Genomic DNA, 17,300 nt, shown 5'->3' with positions numbered 1-17,300 from the left:
TCGTGACACTTATGTGGTGTCTTTCGCGTTTCGTGCGAGCGGTGCTGAGTTCGATTCGCAATGGAGGAACTCGGTCGAAAAGGTGAAAAAGCAGACGTTCTTTCAGAAAAAAACTATTCGGGGGAGCACACGTAGTATTCCGTGGGCACTGCTGGAACTATTTTATTTATTATTATATTATAGACGTATTATTTTAGTCTCGTCCGGGTGATCCCTCACACGTGACGGTCTAAATGCCCTTACATGACGACAATTCGAAAGTCTAAATCCTAAAACGTTATGTGATCACTGTATACATTGCCTTTTACATAACACTTTTTTTTCATATCTCTATCTTATTATACATATTTGTTTCGTGAATTTTAGAAGTTTATGACCCTTAAAATTGGATAGCACATCTTTTTTTCATCACAGACTTGAACATAACACCTGAAGGTAAGGTTAGTAAACTGTATTTTTGGTATTGTTTAACACGTTAGCTGCCATGTGGGTCCGATCGGACCTACTGGAGTGATCTAAGAAAATGTTCTTGTAGGTCCAATCGGACCCATAATTTCTAATTCGTCGAATTAACGTTAGAGTACTTTTATTGTAAAATCCTGTCTCTACTGTTAATTAAATGTAGTGTTTTATTACACATGTAGGTTTAGGCCTTTGATATTGATTATTAACGCTGCTAGGGGCTAAATAACAAGTAACAAGCATTTGTTGCTTTTGTAGACCCAATCGGACCTATGTTTTGCTTTTTCAGTAATATGTTAAAAAGTTTAACAATAGATTCATTATTTATTCTAATTTATTTTCTCAAAATGTCAGTGTCCCTGTCATTTGCTGAATTTTCAGAAAAGTCTAGATCACTACACTGCTCGAGTTCTGCGCATATTTCTTCGTTTTTCATTGCACAAAAATATTACTTATTAGCACTCAAAGCAAGATGAATATATCCACACTTCTCACTTCTGCACATGTAGTAATAAACAAATAACTTTCTAACAGAGTTGCCAGTTCAACTGTAATTTATCCCCTTGCCCATAAACAAAATATACACACGTAGGTCCGATCGGACCCCCAACTTTTATGCACGCGGTTCAATACCTTGCCTTAGATTATGTTTCAATATTAATTTATGTTTAAAAAATATCAACAAAACAATAATAATGTAAGGAAGTACGCTTGGCTCTCTACCGGTGAACAACAAAATTCACCATTGGCAGCTAACGTGTTAATTCCTTTCCCAAATCATTTGATAGTGACTTTGGCTCACTTAGTAGTAATTACGATACGTTATTTGTAACTGACATGAGTATAAATACTCTGTGGAATTATACCATAAAAACTACATTGCATATAACACGAACCAAATTGTGCTAGCTGGCCACTAGAAAGCATGAATGCTATCTAATCAGGAGTCAGAGCAGGAGCGCAGCAGGGAAATGCGAGCGGCAGTGACGTGTTGCGTCCTTAGAGAGGATCTTCTATTATGAAGCGATCTTCTATTCTGAAAAGAATGACATACGACCCATGATCCTAAGAAAAATAAGGATGTCTCAGGAATTTTTTTACCTGAGATTTTGTTCTGAACGAGAATCTAGGGTATTGTGGGAACATGTTGGTAAATAATGTAAATTTTTAAATAATGTTTATTTTGCTTTTCAACATAGATGCCTGAAACTTTGTACACACATACAGTATATCACTTAGTATTTTTCAGTTATTGTTGAGATCTGCGGTTAAAACAGGAGGATCCATATTGTCCCAAACTTATACATTGTTCGGCGTAAACTCTAAACTGCGATGAACAAAGCCACGTGAAACTAAATCTCGCTGATTTGCTGTTGTCCTACCGACGCTTGTACTCCTCCGCAAAATAGTTCATGTGATTGCATTATTACCTTTACTATGAAGCTTCATATAAATCTGCTATATTATTATAAATGAGAAAAATATAATACAGATTATCTAATAATACTGCAATCGACTGTGGTTAATGAAACAATACAAATAAAAAGTAAGCATGCGCAGTAATTTTGGCGCCAATTGAACTGTGGAGGCGTGTTCTGCTTTCAAAGTCTGAAAGATGACTGGCATGAATCCCGGTTCCGTAAGTGTTGTGGTGAAACACCAACAAGGCAAACCTTTACTCACTAAGCAACAATTGTTTACGAGCGAAATTCAAATACTTTTTTTTTTTAATCTTTCGAGTTTCTTTTCTTTCTTTTCTGCTGCTGCTGTGAGTATCTGGACAACAAGAGACAGTATTGTCAAAATGCACGTGTATAGTTTGCTCCTCCCCGTGAGGAGTGGGAGTGATACATCACTAGCCAATCGTATTTGTGAGAAGCGGAAGGATACAAATATTTTGTTTATCGGAGTTTAGAGCTTACGCTGAACAATGTATAGAAGAGAGGAAGTTGTTCACAAAAATCCCTTATTTCCCTCAAACTTCCTCTCCCTGAGAACATGATAGGCTTATCTAAGTGGTTCCGTTTGAATGGTTATTTTACTCTGAAGAGAATGATGCACAAATCATGGCCCTAGAAAAGATAGTCAGTGGCAAGGGTGTTAGTTTGAACAGCGTAGGCCCAATGTAATAATAATAATGATCTCTGCATTACAAATATCGTCTTGTAAATTAATTCAAAATGTCCTTTTTGTCGTGTCATCAAATATTTCTATTACTTCGTTCTTGAAATCTTTAGCCTTGGCTAATATCCTTGAGAGTTCATTTCAGTAGCGATTGACGCTAACACACTAAGTCTGTTGTTACTCATTATATTCCTCCGGAATGTTTTAATTTTCTTCAAGGCACTTATCCAATTGTCTCACATGGTGTTGCAATAACTGGAATATTTGAGCTCACAGCGAAGCCATTCTAGGTACACTTCTTGCAAGCCATTTGATGAGATGTGTTCAACTAAATTAACAGGTCTAAGATACTGATTTTCGTCGTAAAAGATGATTCTCAGTTCATTCCGCATCTGATTACCGTCGAAAAAAGATTCTCTAGTTTCGTCCTAACAAAATCACTATTGTAATCCTGAAACACTTCACAGTCAACTAACTCTACAAATTCCAAAAAGAATAAATAAAGAAAACTTGTTTCCATCTGAGCTTCAAGTATATCCAAGATTTCGTAGAAAGTAGCTTTTTAAGCTTTGCTTTTTCTTATCACCGAACTGCAACGAAGTAATATTTTAACAAATCATGCTCAGTTTCTTCTGAACTCAGTCAATGTTTGCATCAGTCCTTTATAGCTAAGCGTGACATACCGGAAATATACATTCTTTTGCAAAATATGAAACAGATAGACATAAATATTTTACTACAGAAACACAAGAAGAAAAATTCACATAAATTAAATGTAATTGTAGACCATCGAGAGCATTTATGCCATCCGGATCTCAATTTTCATAATGAAATTCACGTATGTGATCACAGCTGATCTTAATTCGCCGTAATGCAATTTATTTGTTTCAACTGGGCGTGATCTAGTGTGGAAGATAGACTATCACACTATCTGCACTTTATAAGAAACATTTGCTGTTTCGTCTACTTGTACTGAAACAAAATCTGCTTGTAGAATGTCGTCTATAATTATATTGCTCAAAACACATAACAAGCATTGAATCAATTCATTTTGTATGTCACTTACAGTATCTCAGAAACACACACTCTACTCAATTCTAATGTAGCCTTGGTTCGATCCCCGGCGGGAGCTAATGTGGTTCTGATTCAACGTTAATCAGTAGGTCCTGTCTCATACAGCCACGCTGCTGAAAAGGACGGTAAACTCAAAATGATGCATGAACTCAATTCCAATGAACACAGCGAGTCTGATCACATATGGGTTTGCGTCAATGTAACGGACTATAGGATAATTAGTTTCCGATAATAAGCGTAGCACCTTTACAATTGCTGTTCCAGCTTTTGCGTTGCGTTACACTCTGTAAAATTAATCAAAGTTGGTACGGAATGGGGCCCACGTTCTCTTGCTCATTATTTCACATATCGAATCGAATCGAAATCCCGTGTAACGTGGGTTCCTGTCACCACGGCATGGCGCGTCCTCAGGTTGCGGATCGAGGAGAAGGCCTCTAGATATAGAGGTTACCTGCGAATATACTGAATAAGCAGTCGCGGACAGACGACTAGGAGTGGTCCTCCAGCTTGGGGGTTTGGGTAAGGCTAACACCCTCATCCTGTAAGAAAAAGGTACTTGTTCAGAAACATTCACAAAAGCCTCGGACAAGGACTGATAACTTGGCACGACATCAGCAAAAGAAAATGGACATGAGATTTGGAACATGGAATATTAGAAGTCTTTATAGGGCAGGCGCGTTAAAATCTGTAACGAGTGAGTTAGAGAAATACAGGATGGACTTAGTAGGAGATCAGGAAGTTAGGTGGGAAGGAAATGGATCTGAGAATTACGGAAATTTTACGTTCTTTTACGGGGAAGGAAATAAAAATCACCAGTTAGGAACAGGGTTTTTCGTTCACAAACGAATATTACCAGCAATTAAACGGATTGAATTTGTTACTGATAGACTTTCTTTTATTACTCTTAAGGGACGGTGGTGTGATATTATTGTTTTAAATGTACATGCTCCAACTGAAGATAAGGGTGACGATATAAAAGATATTTGACCAACTCCCGCGATACCATATGAAGATTCTATTAGGGGATTTCAATGTGAAGGTAGGACGAGAGGATATTTTCAAACCGATTATAGGGAACGAAAGTTTGCATAAGGAAAGTAACGACAACGGTGTTAGACTCGTGAACTTTGCAACATCCAAAAACCTAATCGTGAAGAGTACCAAATTCCCACATCGCGACGTTCATAAATACACTTGGACATCACCAGACGGAAATACACACAATCAAATTGATCACGTTTTAGTAGATAAAAGAAGACAATCTAGCATAATTGACGTCCGGTCGTTTAGAGGGGCTGATTGTGACACTGATCACTACCTCGTAGTAGCGATAATACGGGAGAGATTATCGTTGAATAAAGGTAATATTCAATGTCCGAAAACGGAGAGATTTAATTTAAAGAAATTAGAAGAGAGCCAGGTAAGAGAGGAATACCAGATTGAAGTTTCGAATAGATTCGCGGTTTTAGAAGACTCGGAGTGCACTAGTGTTGAGGATACTTGGATTGAAATTAGAGATAGCATTAAAAGTTCAGCAATAGAACACGCGGTAATACGTAGGAACAAACCATGATTCGACCAAGAATGCATTAAACTAGCACAGAAGAGAAAACAGGCAAAATTACGGTGGCTACAAAATCCGAATGAAATAACTACACAAAATTTCGCAGATATCAGGCGGGAAACTTCCAAAACTTTTAGAACAAAGAAACGGGATTTTTTGAAAGCTAAAATTAAGGAACTTGAAGATAATAGTAAAAATAAAAATATTCGGGACATGTATAAGGGGATCAGTGAATTTAAGAAAGTCTATCAACCTCGTGCTTATATATTAAAGAAATCTGACGGAATAGTTCTCACTGATACGGATAGCCTCTTAAATAGATGGAAAGATTTCTTTGACGATTTGATGAACACGCAGCCAAAAACTAATGTGCGTGGAGAAAAGGAGATACACACCGCAGAACCGTATATTCCAGAACCCAATCGAATAGAAGTGGAAGCCGCTATAAAGAAATTAAAGAAACACAAATCTCCGGGTGTAGATGAAATTCCGGCTGAGTTAATTTTAGCTGGAGGGGAAAAATTGTGGAACAAGATACACAAACTCATTCTCCTTGTCTGGAACAAGGAAGAATTGCTACAAGAGTGGAAAGAGTGAATGATTGTTCCGATTTACAAGAAAGGCGACAAAACTGACTGTAATAATTATCGAGGCATTTCTCTTCTGTCAACATCCTATAAAATCCTTTCAAATATTCTGTTAGCAAGATTGACCCCATACGCAGATGAAATTATTGGAGATTATCAGTGCGGATTTAGACGAAATCGATCAACTATCGACCAAATATTTACCATTCGCCAACTACTCGAAAAGAAGTGGGAATACAATACCCCGGTACATCAACTATTTATTGATTTTAGAAAGGCTTACGACTCGGTTAGGAGAGAAACATTATACAACGTTCTTACAGAGCTTGGAATACCGAGAAAGCTAATTGGATTAATTAAGATATGCTTAAGTGAATCCCAAAGTAAAGTCCGGGTAGGAAAATTTTTGTCCACGAGCTTTCACGTCCAAAATGGCCTGAAACAAGGAGATGCATTGTCGCCATTATTATTTAACTTTGTGCTGGAATACGCTATAAGGAAAATCAAAGATAGCAACCAGGGCCTAGAGTTGAACGGTATTCACCAGGTGATGGCATATGCTGATGATGTAAATTTAATAGGGGATGATAGGAGAACAGTAGAAATAAATGCAGAGATCTTATTAAACGCTTGCAGGGACATGGGTTTAGAAGTAAATGCAGAGAAAACTAAATACATGGAAGTGCGTCGGGACCGTAATACGGCAAATTGTGGAGGCGTTAAAATATTAAATAATGCTTTTGATAAAGTGGATACTTTCAAATATTTAGGATCAATATTAACAGACGAAAATCATATTCACGAAGAAATTAAATGTCGACTAAAAGCAGGGAATTCGTGTTACTACTCGGTTCAAAATCTCTTGTCGTCGCTAATTCTGTCGAGGAATTTGAAGCTTAAAATATATAAAACGATAATCATGCCTGTTGTTCTGTATGGTTGCGAAACTTGGTCGCTTACTCTGAGGGAAGAACATAGACTGAAAGTATTTGAGAACAGGATCCTGAGAAGAATATTCGGACCCAAGAGGAACGAGAATGGGGAATGGCGGAAGCTTCATAACGAGGAACTACATAGTTTATACGGTTTACCCAACATTGTTAGGGTCGTCAAGTCGAGGAGGCTTAGGTGGGCAGGTCATGTAGCTAGAATGGAAGAAAGTAGAAACGCTTTCAAAGTCTTGACTGGTAGACCTATAGGAAAACGACCATTAGGGAGACCTAGGCGCAGATGGGAGGATAATATTAAGATGGATCTCGCAGAGTTAGGAATACAAAGTAGAAACTGGATGCAATTAGCTAAGGATAGAAGTCAGTGGAGAGCTTTTGTGAACGCGGCACTGAACCTCCGGGTTCCATAGGCCATAGAGTTAGTTATCGAATCGAAATCGAAGGTCTCGAGAGAAACACTTTATGTAGAAACGAAAGTCGATAAGCGCTGAGGCCGGTCTCTTTCGCAGGCTATTACCAACACGTTCTTTCCGCGGGATTTTCTTAACAGCTTGGTGGTAGTTCTACTGTCGCTTGAGGCACTAAACGGTGAGCCTTCCAGCAGTGGTGTTAGCCACGATTTCTTTCTCGAAAACTATTTTTTTTTCAACAGAAAATTATCATATATTTTGTGCAATTAATTTTAAATTATATTTCCTGAAAATAAATTGGGTAGGCCGGGCCTCAGGCCTTCTTATCACCCTTCGCCACTGGAAATAGGGATATCTCAGGAAATTTTTATTACACTCGTGTCTTTTGGGGTCAACTGGAGCTATGTGGGGGTGTTGTTAGCTTATTGGTACATATTTCGCAGCACCCTTACAATTCTAGATAGAAGCTTGAAATATTGTACACAAATTTCATACATTCCTTATGATTTCTTAACCCTATATTGCGCAATGTATTAATAGTTTTGGAGAAAAAATATTTAGATGTTTTTCTTACTGCATTCGCGTATTTAAAACGAACTAATAACAAATTTTGACTCACACATTTACCATATGACATCAGGAGGATTATGTATTTGAATTAACATTGCGCAACTTTGAACCTTATTTGTTTAATTTTTCATTGATATCCAATACAGAATTTCTTTTAGACGTTACAAACTTTCTTAGCACATAGTATTTTGCAGATTTTCATAAATGCTTTAGTAAACAATGTGTATTTTAAGGTATGCTGAAACACAGTACATTTAATCTGAAATTACTAACATATCTTTCATGGATACAATGAAGTCACACCTATTGTGTATGGAATGACAGTAAACAATTTTTCTTTGAAGTGAAACACAATGCCGTAAGACATGATATTAGCAACTTGGCGAATTCTATAGGACGAACTCCAATACAATCTTGTCCTTCGTATACGAATAATGGATATGAACATTACGGTTCCTATAAATATTTCTAATTCTAACTTAGTTAGTTCCAAAGGTTTATTGGGGTCCACCTGGTTAGAATATAAAATGCTTTCACAAACGATCAACTCCAGATCAGCACTGGAAACATCCGAAAATATTCAATTGGAGTTTTGACTTCATTTGGAAAAGGCAAACACGATTTCCTATTGTCCTGAAGAGGTGGATCATTTCTTGTTATTCTTTTCGATTGGGGCTGACGACTGGCAACAGTTGTAGCCTGACTGGAATTGGCATTTACTGTTTCATCTGTAAAAAAATTACAAACGATTCAATCAATTTACTAATCTGAAAGTATCGATTTCAATGAAATCAATGCAAAATGCTCGAGTACAATAGTTTTGAACATATCTTCTGATCCATTGAAGTTTCAGATTTAGAATGCTATTCTTCATCATCTGAGTCTAGAGCTTCTAATTCATCATCGCTTACCTCGAGCTGCTCATTATCACTGTCATTAGGTGTTTAGGTATGGCTCGACGAGTCGTTTTTTCGAAAATATATTCTTGCTCATCTTTTAAAGTAATATAAGCATTTACAGTCTTCAAGAATCTTTATCGGGCAATAAATCGGTAAATAATACAAAAGGGTAACAGAAAGGAAAGAGAGAGAAAGAGTGACAGAAGTTTTCAAAATAACACAAAATTGAAATCAACAGAGGAAGATGTCGGAAATTTTTTTCGTGTTCAACTTCGGATTATTTTTATTCATAAATTAGCAACACTGAAAGCATAAAATGCACGCAAAAATGCTTTTTATGAGCAAACACAAATTCCAACAAAATTCAAAGAAAAGAAGTTAAGAAACCAACATTTCAAACTTTCCATTAGGCCTATCGAAGAAATGTTTGATTCTTAGTAAAAGAGGTTCGTAGTTGCTCAATGTTAATCAGAATATACAAACACATTTCGGACGATGAAATACAAAACGAAATTAGTTTTATAAGTTACAAGCACTCAAAATAAACAACAGACACCTACTTAAGAGAAAAATATTTTTTCAAACAAAAATTTCCCTGATTTCGACTCCTCTTGCTTCAAAAATAAGCAAAGCAATTCATTCCACGCACGCTGTATCCGTGCTCGCAACAGAAACTGCTGGAAATCCTCTCCTTCCGAAAGAGACGCAATTATGAATGTTTATAACAGATGGCACGGCATATAGGAAACCACCTGAAACAAGAGTGGCACCATCTACGGTATGCCCTTCAAAGTATCACCCTCAACATGGTTTGTTAATTTGGATTAACACGGCGCAATATAGGGTTAATTGATTTTGAGATCTGTGCGTTGGTAAAATTGGTCTAGGAGGCGCTAAAACTTTAAAAAAATCTCAGAAAAACCCCGATTTCTCTCAAAACTCAGAGACATGATAGGGGAATGTGAATGGTAACGTTTAAATGGTTGCTCTATTTTAGAAAAATAGAGATACGAACCATGATCATACGATAAAGAGCAATGAAGCAGTATCTGCATAACTGAAAGTCTACAATTTACCTGAAAAAGACAGGATTTTAAAAAGATTAGAATTCAGAATTATGGGTATGAGCAAAAAAAAAAAAAAAAAAAAAAAAGCCCTCATTAAAATATAAATTGTCTGGAAAATGTAATGATTAGAATTTAAATTAAGTTAGAAAATAACTGTCTAATATCTAAAGTTAAATAAATACACTTTATACACATATTTTTCCTATCGAGTTGTTTTATAGTTACGGAAGTTAATGTAAAATTTAATAAACTTAAGAACGTGGGCTATTTAGTTGATTATTATGAAATGTTAACCAATTGCATATTATACAAAAATGAAATTGGTCTAGGTTTTTATAGTCACAGGAAAGTAGCTGAATCGATTGAAGTAATAATCGGGTATAGTTATTATCTATCCTAAACAAAATTTTATCAGATTCTCCCTGGTTTAAAAGGCAAGGGAGAAACGAGCGGTCACAGTTACTACCAACATGTCAGTATCTCACGAATCCATGAATTTAGAAACCTTTAAACTCAATATAAACTTATTATCAAAAATTTTGTTTTCAAGAGGATACAAGTGACACCATAGGCGCCGACTTTGGGGGGCAGGACACTTTTACCCCCCAATATTTATAGGTTGGGTCCTCGACCCTCCAATATAATCCAATCGAGGAAGAATTAGCAATAAGCAGCAATAATTTCTGTCGTAAACTTCGTCGTGGCTTTAATTCAATATTACCAACAGCCTTTTTATTCTATAGAAAATGCCGTTTTCAAAACGGTGCTTTTAATAGATCACTGAGGCTTCGATCAACACTCTGGCAGAACTTATATGAAAAGTAAAGATCAATGTAGTTCGCAAACATGCAGTGAAGTTCTCAAATTTTGAACTTGAATTTGTTTTAATTGCTTTAAACGAATTTGACTTTGGTCGTGAATTTCGCAGCGGAGTAGTGGACAGAGATATGGAGGAGGAAAGAGGGCCTTCATCAAGCAGTTGATAGAAAACCGTTGTCCCCCACCCCAATATTTTCTTCGAGTCGGCGCCTATGAGAGACATTTTATATTTATTTGAGTATTATAAACTGTAGGGCAAAACTTGAGAACGAGATAGATAAAGTAATTTAAAATATTACGTAGTCGATGAAAATGAACTAAAACCCGACAGTAGTTTGAGCAAGGGATAGTACTACACACATACACAGGAAAGAAGCGTTGCGTGTTCTGACTACGAAGTTGTCCACTTTCTCAACACGAAGCAGTTGAATGAAAGGGATGAGAAAGTGTGTCCGTTAAGGTGTATTGATGTGTGTTACTCACAACAACATGACCCGGATCTATAATTTGAATACCGTGACACGGAGAACGAGAATCGGGAAACGGCCAAGTGTGATGATTGTAGCTCGTAATTTGGTACTGTGAAACCTCCCTTAAAAGACGCCTCTATAATACGGACAGATTGTTTTGTTCCTGCAAAAATATATGTTCTCTTATGGAACAAAACCCTCCCTATTACGGACGCAGAGAGTCCTTTCCCCCCAAACGTTTCAATAACCTCTTCATAACGGACAGGAGTATTCTCGGTTCTGCGATATATTACAGTAGACAGAAAAGTCTTCTTCTCACAAACGTATCTATCATGAGTTTAGACCTAGTTAGCCATCAAACAAGGCAGCTTCAGACTGAACATGAAATTCATCATCCTTTCTGCTCGCAATAAACTGGTTTCTGGTGGAAATTATAGAAAATCTTCAATAAGCAATAACACTCATGCAGGGCTAGTGGTTTGACCAAGAATCCTACGCAAAAGGTCTTCCCTTCCCTAACAAATTTAGTCCTTTTTAATCTTGTCCCTGCATCTTTCCCGACAATTTCATAAGTAACAAAACAAACATTGTTTATTTCACAATAACATTTTCAATGTGCAATGCTTCCTCTCTTATTTTCTGGAAAAGCAACATTTTTCATGATACTGGAACAAGTCTGGGTTGGAGTTTTCCCAGCTTCCTTTTTCACTTTCTCTAAGAGGATATTCTTTGTGATTGGAGCTGGGTGATAAACATATAATAACTTACCTTTTCATCCATTCCGCCAACGAAGAAACCGTGCAGATAACAGAAACGAATTTCTACTTCATCCCACCCAGTAATTCAACTACTAAATAGAGTATTTTCATATTGAGTTTACGTATTTACGTTAGGACATAGTGTATTTACTGTATATTACAGCATTCAATTACCGTTTTGAGAAATTAAACTTCTGTAGCCTCTCTATAACGGACATCTCTCAGTAATGGACAAAAATTAATGCCCCATTGGTGTTCGTTATTAAGAGGTTTCACTGTATTGTTCATAGCACAGTTTCACACGCATAAAGAGTCCGAGCCACATAGAATGCTCTTGAAAAATAGAAGTGGCGTTCGATTACGGTCAACTTAAGCATCGGGAGACATCTACGCTTTGCAACAAAAAGAACGTGAACTAGTAAGTGCAATCACAAACTTATTTAAGAGAACTGTGAATCAGCCAATCTCACGCTGCACAGTGTCACTTTAACTGCGTTTGTGTGGTCTGTTTGCTCGATGGCCATTAAGTTGTCTTTTTGGGATACCTTCACAACGAAGAGAGCTTTTGCAGTTGTCCCAATGACAGCTGTACTGGATCTAGAATCATTGGAGTTGCTCGCGTTCTCTTTTAGATGAGAGTAGATTCGAAGAAATGAGAGTAGCGATTCCGGACCACAATCGTCTGATAAGAGGTGGGAACAAGCAATGCTATCCAGGAACATTATCAATTATGATCGTTTAGGTGGTCCAGGCGTTTTACTGTGGGAGGTGTATTATTTCATGGGCATACGACCTCCAAATTTTTGAACCTTCCACACACATTTGTCGATGTTAATCTGGCATTACACTCCTTCCCAACATGTGTCTTTTCACATGGATATTAATGCGGAACCGCAGTGATTATCGTAGGAGGTGTAGGTTTTAGAATGACAGGATCTGTGAACTAACAGGTATGTGCATTCTCCCGACTTCAATCCCGTTGGCACATGCTATAGGGAAACGTCATTCAGCTCGTACTAATACACCACTGAGCATCCTACAATTGCTAACAGTTCTGCTAATGGAATGGAGCTCTATTGCGGAATAACTTAATACTTATTTTGTGAGCAAGATTGGAGGATTGTGCATAGGATTGATTATTGCTCGTGAAGATTACAAATTCTAAGAATCGTTTAATATGTTCTGTAACATCAAGGGGTATCATGAGTTGTAATGATCAAGTTGTTTCTGTATAAAATTTTTATTTTTATTCTTCAAATTGCGAGTTTCTTCCTGTTGTTTTTGTATCATACTGCAACACTACTTTCTACGTTTGGTTCAACTTTCAACGACCTATGTAACTTTGGAGTGACTCAGCTTGCGAAACTAATTTTCGTCCTTAAAAGTTCCACTGGGATGTGTATATATAAAGGAATGTATGTTTTAGGATAACTTTGGAACGCATTGAGCAATTTTTCACACTTGACATATACATGATTTACAATCTGGAGCGAATACGATGCGATGCGGGTTAAGACATTCCTATTACCACTACAAGGGTGAAATGAGTTGAGGTAAAAGTAATTAGAAACGTCCCATGTTGTAATTGAATCCTTCACTTTCAGCATAGCTGAATTGAATAGTTCTTAATTCCGAGTAGAAGAGATAGCAAGTAAGAATAATGAAAAACGACGTTTATTAAGTCGAATCCATAATTTTTGGGTTTGCTAAGTTGATTGGTGATAGTCTCGATGGTATTTTAGACAACATTTATGCATGAACGTGTATGCTAACTGGCAGAGAATTTGAGAAGAATTAACGGGACCCTCTGAAAGCGTTATTTATTCTGAAATAATTCAACGCTATCTGCTACGCTTTCATTGTTGTTATAACGTTTTAGAAAATTCCATAATTTACTCACGCAAAGCTTAACTTACCCCATTTAACCATTCTGAGAGAAATCATTTATATTACAGTATAAGGTTGTTAATGAAATTGTGATGTATTAAACACGATCAATTCGTTGGTGCTGTTAACAAGATATTTTAAATTACTGATCCTCACTACTCAGAAAGCTTTCCTTATATTTGAGGTAGAAAGAAGGTGCGAAACAACTTTAGGGTAATAGTATAAATATCTTAATTCTCTGTTTAATAACTTAAGATATTTACTTTGTTTATCATGTGAGGCGTATATGTACACTAGTACATAAACAGTTTCTTTAATATAAGAACAAATTATTACTCTAGAGAACGATAAAATTAAACATCCATTGTATGTACAAAAATATAATGGATTAGGATTTTAGTCGCCATTGGTTTGATTCAACATGAACCTTTTTTTTTATTGTTTGGTTCTCGCATCTCGAGGTTCAATCCTGCCCCAAAATTTTCTCATGTCTTCCAATAATTATTTTGCCATATTTACGTTATTTGCTTCTCTCCTGATAATGTGAAGAGTAGTAAGTTTACATCTATGTTACCACAATTGCAGATTTTTCGTAAGAATGTACATAGCGCTAGTCATTGGTTTGAGAAATTCCGCTCGGAAGTTGTGAGCCTTTCGGAGAAACCTCGCAGCGGATGGCCATATGCTGGGTGACGAGGCTCTGAAAGCAGCTACCGTGGATAACAGTCTAACAGTATGATGAACTTTCAAAAATGTTACATGTTTTCGCTGAAACAGTCAGACTGAATTTGCATGGGTTAGAGAAGTCATGGAAGTTCAACAAATGGGTGCCACACACATTGTCTGCAGCCAACAAGGAACTACGGGTGACATCCTGTTCGTCATAAACACACCTATCTTTGATCGCTTGCTCACTGGAGACAAAAACTGTATCCACTATGACATTCCCAAGGATACCAGACCTTGGTTAACGCTACATGACCCTGTTCCTCACACTTCAAGACCACCTCTTTACAAACGAAAGGTTCCGCTCTATGGATTCTGGAATCGTCTGCAAGTGGTGCGTTCCTACAACCTTGTCAGATCATCACTGCTAACCTCTACTCTCAGCATTTGCATAGGTTACACAGTGCATTGCGGCAAAAGGAGCCGGCATTGGTGATGCACAACAATGCCAATCCACATGTGGGAAAGAGGGCCCCTGAGGTCCTTCAGCAACTTTGGTTCGAGACACTATGCCATGCACATTATTCACTAGACCTTGCACCTATAGATTCCCACCTGATTCCTTTACTTGATAACCACCTCCATGGGAGATCCTTCGCAAATGAGGGAGACTTCGTGAAATGCACGCAAGGATTCTTTTCAACCAAAACCACCGAGTTTTATCATCAGGGGATTGGTTGGCAAAACCTAAAGGTAGTACATTCTACAGTACTGCTCTTAGTTTATCGCTGCTCTAGAATGCTAAGATCTCTTTTGGTTACACCGTATTTAATACTTCAGCCATCGACGATGTCCATAATCAGGAAATCATCTTCATGTAGTACCTTTGCTCTGTAAATATGTCTATAAACCTTTGGTTTCGTTACAGCAAAGTGTACTACCTGGCTTGACAAAACAAAAGCTGTTTATACTGCTGAGTAAAACGAAATATACAGGGTGTTTCAGATAAAACGTCCAGTGCTTATAAATCCGAAACGGCTGAGAATAAAAAGATGAAACATAAACTGAGATAGGAAAATGTCATAGGGCACATCACATGTTGTTGTGGTGACCCCCAGGGCCCTCCTTCAAGGGGGCCCAGGGGCCAACTTCAAATTTTCAAATAGGAACATGTATTGAATCATACGTCATTCAATAGTACTTGAAAAACGAAACAACTTTTGTAGGCAACAATTTTTGATTTGGGGCACTGCTTTCAAAATAGATTCTCATATGTTTCTTATTATTTTGTGTTCAGGTAAAACTAATCTTTCTGGTATTAGCTGAACTGTAGAAAACATACATAAATAGTAGTACCATGCTTTCGGTAGATCAGATCCTTCAAAGCAACAGAAAATTATCACAAAACGTTGTAGAGAAGTAAAGTATATATAATATGTGAAGCCCAATTTTCCCTGAAATGAAGACAATCAGGAAACAACAGAGCGTTCACATAATTTTTAATTTTAGTAGGCTTACGTATTGATTTATAGTACAATAGTACAATAATGACAATAGTTGCAAAAAATTACTTATTCGTCTAATGATAATTCTGAGAAATATATGCTTCGGTCGATCATCTCTATTTACCAACTAGATTTTGCGTGCATTTCGCTGGAATCAACTTCAAGTTCCTACACCTTACTGGGTAGATTTGACGTGATTGTTGTAAATAAATAACAGTCAGGGAATACTACAGAATCCTGAGTAAACATTTTACTTAAGAAATAGCAAAATAAACAGAACTGTAGAGAGCATAATCCACTTGGGAAATAGAGGGTTTAGTTTGACATTTGTTGTGATTACGTTTAACGGTATAACCTCTGAACAAGTGTATATTAGGGTTGTTCGATCCTTCGTTTTCAGTTGTACGCTTTTCGCACATGTTTTACTATGGTAAATCATATAAATGTCATGTATCTCTGAAAGGACCGTTAGTTTTCTACAAAACATCTGACAATCCTCGCGTTCATTAAAGATCAGAGACTACCAGATTGAAATACATTATAGTGGATGAGTCATGAAACGTGTAGATTGTTAAAATTCAATTTTTTCACAAGTTCCAAATTTTCTTTTCCTCTATGGACACTCGAAACTAATTAAAAGTAGTTTGAGTTAATATTAGAACAATTATAACTAATATGTTGTGTTATAATGGTATATTTTTATCTTAAATTTTCAGATGAATTTGTGAAAACATCTAGAAAGTCCAAGCGTTTTGTTCATCTAGTTGGGAACGAGCCAAAAATTAACATGGATACTAAACCATCTTTCTGGGGAATATTCTGTGTTATTTTGTGGAAGAATTGTATTGTTCGCCGTTGTCATTGGTGTATAACAATCTTCGAAATTGCGCTTCCCGTTTTTCTCGCATCAATGTCACTTAAAGCTCAAGAAGCAAGTACTCTAGAGAAAAGAGAAATACAATTTTCAGAAGATTACGCTGAAACAACTTATTATGGTGGAGCACGTGATGCTATTGGCCATATTGCTGAGAGATTAGTGAGAAAAACTGTTAATGGTTTGTATTGCTTTAATTAGTAATGTAAAATGTTTATATTTATTGGAATGAACTTATTTGGTAGCAGGCATATTTACTGTTAACACATACGTATTTTTGCTGTCAGCATCTTTAGTGATTTCGAGACTAAAATATCCAGATGTTGAAGAAATGTATGATAAGTATGTTCCCGAAACATACTAGATACGGTTCACACTTTATATCACTACGAGATATAATAAAGTGACAATTACTACAAATCACAAATGATAGTAACAATGCAATTAAGATACCACACATCTAATGAGTACCATAGAATTAAGTTCACCAGCGTTTAAATTATATTTTAGATATAAGTTAAAACATACTTCTTTCACTTATTCCGTGCTGCAGAACGGGAATCCAACTCATTAATGTATTAATAAAGAAGAAACTATAATTTTGAGAACGGCGT

The sequence above is a fragment of the Thermobia domestica genome, chromosome 8 (genome assembly GCF_964235325.1).
Source record: "Thermobia domestica chromosome 8, izTheDome1.hap1.1, whole genome shotgun sequence".
Classification (NCBI taxonomy): domain Eukaryota; kingdom Metazoa; phylum Arthropoda; class Insecta; order Zygentoma; family Lepismatidae; genus Thermobia; species Thermobia domestica.
Note: the sequence above shows the minus strand (reverse complement) of the source record.